This window comes from Oryctolagus cuniculus, chromosome 2 (genome assembly GCF_964237555.1).
Source record: "Oryctolagus cuniculus chromosome 2, mOryCun1.1, whole genome shotgun sequence".
In the NCBI taxonomy this organism is placed as follows: Eukaryota; Metazoa; Chordata; class Mammalia; order Lagomorpha; family Leporidae; genus Oryctolagus; species Oryctolagus cuniculus.
In genome coordinates this window covers 102,298,775-102,304,774 of record NC_091433.1, presented here as the reverse complement: position 1 = coordinate 102,304,774, position 6,000 = coordinate 102,298,775, and positions in this window count along the sequence as shown.

The following is a 6,000-nucleotide window of genomic DNA, read 5'->3' as shown; positions in this document are numbered from 1 at the left end:
GTCTGTAAGAAGAAATTATAGCAACACCGTGTAAGTGAGTCCATGCTGTGGTTTGAACATGAACTCTTGACTTGGCTCCTGAACTCATGCAGTCTCAAACCACCAAATCATAAGTTAATGGTTAAGTGGAGACATTTAGTCCAATCATGGTGTGCAAAAAGTGGGCAGAGTGGAAGGTTCTTAAAACATGGGGGCCATGCTTTTGGGAGGTAGTTCTCACGACAGAGTTGCTTATAAAAATCTGAGTTGGGCCCAGCTGTTCTCTCTGCTTCTTGCCTACCATGTGATTCTGCCCCTGACCATGCTCAATGCTCCGCCACTGCTGGCCTCAGAGGCCAAACCAAGGATGCCTGTGAACTTCGAAAATCATGAGCTGAAATAAATTTCTCGTTCCCTCCTAAGAAGCTAGACTCAGATATTTCATTGCAGTAATGAAAATCTGACTAGTAGGGGTTACTAAGAGCTCATACCCTTTGGTAATGTTGCTTCAGGTCACCTCACTACAGGGAGAAATTTCATCAGCTGGGAAAGCAAATATGACTAGAATGGGTGGTGGGGAAGGAAGACAGTGAATACACTCCTGACCTTGCTGCTTGTGTGAGGACCAGCGTGTTACAGGAGTTACCTGAAATTCCATCTGTCTTCGTTGTACTACGTGCACCTTTTGGTATTGTAACTAAGTGACTCTACCATGAAGCTGGGACTCCTTACCCCATACTCCCACCCCCAGCCAAGAGAATTCAACAGTCACAGAAATCTGAGGGAGGGCTTTGAAATTCCACAGGCCCTGAAAATGAAGCACTTTAGCCAACGCTACTTAAATTTTGAGTAACAGGGAGGTTCTGCCTACCTGTAAAGGGGTCAACTAGCAGCTCAGACCAGGAGAGGTTTCAGGGTCACCCAGGAAGTGATTTAATTCATGGGACTCAAATATAAGAGATATTGCCACCTATACCCCGAAAGATACTCTAAGTGGTGAGTCGCCTTCTTGACAGAAGGGGAAACAGGATGCAGCCACTTGCTCTTCCTTTGCAGATATGACAGTATGTCCCAAATTCTAGAACAACAGACACCAAGCAGGCAGCCACTTCTTGTTGTCATACTTATCCTCTTTCCTCTGTCACATGGGTGTCTATCCAAGAACCTGCCACTTTGTGTTCTCAGGTCCTAACCACGATGCTGTCCATGCAGGGGCCAGCGTGATGTCTTGCAGGCTGGATCCCTAGACTGGTACAGGCCCCTGAAGTCTGGTAGGGCATGGGATGGGTGATGTCCATGGTACACTCTGAGCGTGCTTACCTTCTGATGTTCACTGTGCCATGCCTGCATCCCCCTCTCTTCATGTGGTCCTGAAGCCGGTTCCATTGCCACCCTCCCACGGGCATTCCAGCTCAGTGAGAACAGCCAGCGTACATCCTTTAGAACATTCTGCCCTTTCCTCGCCCGTTTCTTTCTGATGACCAGGATGAAGGGAACCACTCTGGGGAGCAGAGTGTGGGTGGAGGTGGGTAGAACAAACAAGTCAAGTCCAGCCTGGCGTTCCTGTCTCCTGAGGTCTTTGATTTCCTCATTTTCATAACAGTAAGGAATGCATGGCCTTTGATGTCATTTGCCACTGGCTGGCTTTCGGTCCAGGTCTGGATCAGCCATCCTAGCAAACTGTCAGATCTCCAGCCAACTGTGTGCACCTCGGACCAAACCTCTTTGATAAACATAGATGCATCCTATATTCCGCCTCATCTGAAACCGTGTTCCACCCTCTTTGGATGAGCGCTCCGAAGAGCCACTTCCACAAACATCTCCCAGATTCTGAATAACTAAAAGGCTCATTTCTGTGCCTCCTCTCAGATGGTCTGTCTCTTGAATTTGAATAAGGAGTAGGGGCCCATCAGGAAAATTGCTGAAGCTGAGCATCCAACAGCCTTGGGCTTGAGAGAGAGCCTGGGGGATCCAATTCCTTATTTGTTTGAACCCGACTGTCTGATTCTGTAAGCCACACAGTTTCTTCCTTATACATTCTTTTCTTCCAAACTGAGCTAAAATCCTAATGAGTAAATTGGCACCAGAGAATAAGCTAGCAACCGCAGACTCTTGTTTCAGAGAAACAAGGTGTGACTTGGAACTAGACATTGAGCCAAGATGCAAAGAAGGGCAGTAAGACTCTTAATCCTTCTCCAGGATTCGAAGCCAGCCTACCTGGGGTAAGGCAGCGGAGCAGCTAACTAGATGTTAGCTTGTGGTCCCATGGGACAAGGAACCCACAAGAGGCAAACCCATGGCAGAATCTATCTTGTGATTTCCAGTGACTAAGGCTGGGTCACCTCCACAGTGTTTGCTCCAACGTCGTGGAGAAACAACCGTTTTACGGAGCAGGGTGAACCTCAGAACTGCTACGTCACCCCTTTGAAAGGGTCTCTTGCTGCCTGCCTTAGCTGGTTTCTGCCGCTGTGACTGAAAACCTGAGTCTGGGTCATTTATACTGAAAAGAGGTTTATTGTGGCTCCTGGTTCTGGAGGCTTGGGAGTCCGAAGTTAGGTGACTACAGGTAGAGTGGACCCTGTGCTGCTTCAACTCATGGTGGCAAGCAGAAGGGTCAGCAGGATGTGCAGAAGAGGGGAAGCCACTCTCATGATAGCTAATCCAGTCCCCCGGAGAGATAGATTTCCTCACTCCAGAACTCACTCACTGAGTAAGGCACTCATCCACTCATGAGGGCTCACTTCCATGACCCAAACACCTCCCCATGGGCCCCACCTCCCCACAGTAGGGACCAAGAATCAACATGAGTTTGGGTGAGGACATTTTCACACCATAGTACTGCCTGTTGATAGGGAGCAAAGGTGGATTATAAACTAAGTATGGGGATTGATTCTGAATTTTCAAATCAAGTGAGGTCTCAGTTGCATCCAGTTATTTATTTTTTTTATCACAGTTTGCATAGATTAGGAATGAGTAGAACTGTGAACTCCCAACCCTTGTCCCATGTGGTTCTCCTGCCTTGATTTTCAGGCCCTTATTTCATTATTGCACACCTGAGAATGAGGATCTGAGCTCAGCTTGGCCACACAGGGTAAGGGACCAGGGGTGAAGAAGCAAAATGATGAAAGAGTGCGTAAAGAAAGAAGAGTTGAAGCTGGAAAGGAAATATACGGTATTCTCTTTGCTCATGGGACGTCTGATTGGCTTAGCCAGGGTAACATCACATCCTACTGGTAAAGGGTCAGGTGCTATGCAGATAGCTCACCTGAGATCCTAAAGAAGGACCACAGGAGGTTCCCCAAAGGGAGTGTTCCTGAGCCTGGAACAGAGACAATGGCCTGCTATAGCAACCGGTACTGGGATGTTGGCCACAGGCTTGTTGAAGACCCATAATCAAGACTAAGAAGCTGCAGAAAATTTTCAGTGAGCACTTATTATGAACCAAGCCTCCCACTACTACCTTCATTTTTTTTTTTATTTGAAAGACAGAGTTACAGAGGGAGGTAGAACCAGAGAGAGAGGTCTTCCATCTACGAGTTCACTTCCCAAATGGCTACAGTGGCCAGAGCTGAGCTGATCTGAAGCCAGGATCCAGGAGCTTCTTCCATGTCTCCCATGCGGGTGCAGGGGCCCAAGGACTTGGGCCATTTTCTATTGCTTTCCCAGGCCATAGCAGAGAGCTGGATTGGAAGAGGAGCAGCCGGGACTAGAACCAGTGCCCGTACAGGATGCCGGTGCTGCAGGCCAGGGCTTCAACCTGCTGCGCCATAGCAACGGTCCCTCTACTACCTTCCTTGAAAACTGTCCCATCTCCATAATAAGTCTGGGATGTAGGTACAGTTATAAATCCAAATTTACAGAGCAGGAACCTGTGTGGTGGAGCAAGGCCCAGACAATGTGACCATAGCACCCAACTGTGTGTGAAGGAAGGTCAGACTCACATGCTTTAGCCTAAAGCCTTCCCAGGAGCATGATGGAAGGATGTAGAAACCAGTGATTAGAGGGAAGCCCAGTGGAGATGGAGAAAGAAGCAGAGGAAGTGGGTGGAGGGAGAGCCAACTTAAGGGCCTTAGAAGAGCTGAATCTTGGGGCCAGCACTGTGGCACAGTGGGTTAAAGCCCTGGCCTAAAGCACTGGCATCCCGTATGGGCACTGGTTCTAGTCCCAGCTGCTCCGCTTCCAATCTAGCTCTCTGCTATGGCCTGGGAAAGCAATAGAAGATGGCCCAAGTCCTTGGGCCCCTGCACCCATGTGGGAGACCCCGAAGAAGGTCCTGGCTTCGGATCGACACAGCTTCGGCCATTGTGGCCATCTGGGGAGTGAATCAGAGGATTCTCTCTGTCTCTACAAGCACAAAGGAGATATAGAAATAGTAGTTCAAAACTCTTGATGAGAATATGTACACACACACACACACACACACACATATATATATATATAATTTTTTTAATCCTGAATCTTGTTTGAGGTGAGAAGTCTTTCATATGATGTCCCCCGGTACCTCTTGTGAAAATACACTGCACCTGCTGCTTTTTCTATGTGTATTATTCACAACATGCAGACATTTCTCTAGGGCAGTTTCTTAGGGGACACATGTCAGGCTCTGTCACACCAACACATTTAAAATGTAGACTTCCAGGCTGCTGACACGCATTCCAACCCGGAGGCAGGGACAGGCGGCCCTGTTGGTTTTTCTGAGGGTCAGAACGTCGTCACCCTAGAGAAAAGACTTGTATTAGAAATGTGGAGTTAAGGCTAAACCGAAACAGTCTCCTTTCCAAGAGTCTTTGTGTTGGAAATTGAAGGGGACTGACCAAGCGATAGATTTTTCAAAATTATCACAAGTGTTTAAAAGAGGAAAAATTCCAGCCATTCTATTACTGAAATAAAATGTTTAACTTCTTGTGTTCTTTTGTTCCTCTAGGCACAGTTGTACTCTTTACATAGTTATATAAAGTAGTTCTGTGTTTCCCTTCTCAACAGGGGAGCTGAACAATTTTTTTCATGCTTACAAAATTTTTTATTGATTGATTTTCATTTTATTTGAAAGGCAGAGAGAGAGAGAGGGAGGGAGAGGGAGATCTTCTATCCATTGGTTCACTTCCCAAGTGCCTACAACAGAGAGGTCTGGGCCAGGCTGGAGCCAGGAGCTAGGAACTCAATCTTGGTCTCCCACGAGGGTGGCAGCAACACAAATACTTGTGCCATCACCTGCTGCCTCCTAGAGTGTGAATTAGCAGGGATTTGGAATCAGAAGTGGAGACGGAACAGGGACCCTTTGGGCTTCTCAAGTGGTATCTTAACTGCTGCACAGAACACCTGCTGGACATTCTTCCATGTTGCCACTTGATGACTATTGGTCTTAAAAATTAATATTATGAAAACAACTATGCCTGGATCTCAATTTTTTTGCAACAAGTAAAAAGCTTTTGATTCTACTTTTTATGAATTTTTGAAGTCCCCTCATATCTTAATCCCAGTTCTCACATTCTAAATCTTGTAAGAGATTTTGCTTGTAAGAGATTCTAGTTAGATTCTGTGAAATGGCTTAGGGTTAGTTGAATGGGAGCTAGTTCCTAAGACTTATCTCAAGGAAGTTTCCAATATGGTGGAATAAGCAGGGAGCTTACTGCTGTAGTCCAGGGGAAGATAGTTTAAAAAAAAAGTGGAGAGATTGCAATCTCAGAAAAGAGATAGGGAAAAAACTGCAGAGGAAATGCCATGCAAAGTAGAGGGATACTGTGGACCTATGTGGAGGGTGTGGATGTGTACAGCTCAGGACCCCAGCAGCTGAGAGCCTCAGCACCAGCCTTGGAAAGTGCGGTGAGACCAGACTGCAGCCCAAATCACTGGCAATAAAGCTGTGGGAAGAGCCTGACCTGAGTCTGGCTTGGAGCCCTGTGGGGGACATTTTAAGTCCAACCTAAAAGGAAAAAGGGGGCATGCTTCTCTCTCCCTGAGCACCTGGCGCTGGTGTCCTGTGACTAGCTGAGAGAAGGTGGGCACCATTTGGACATATAT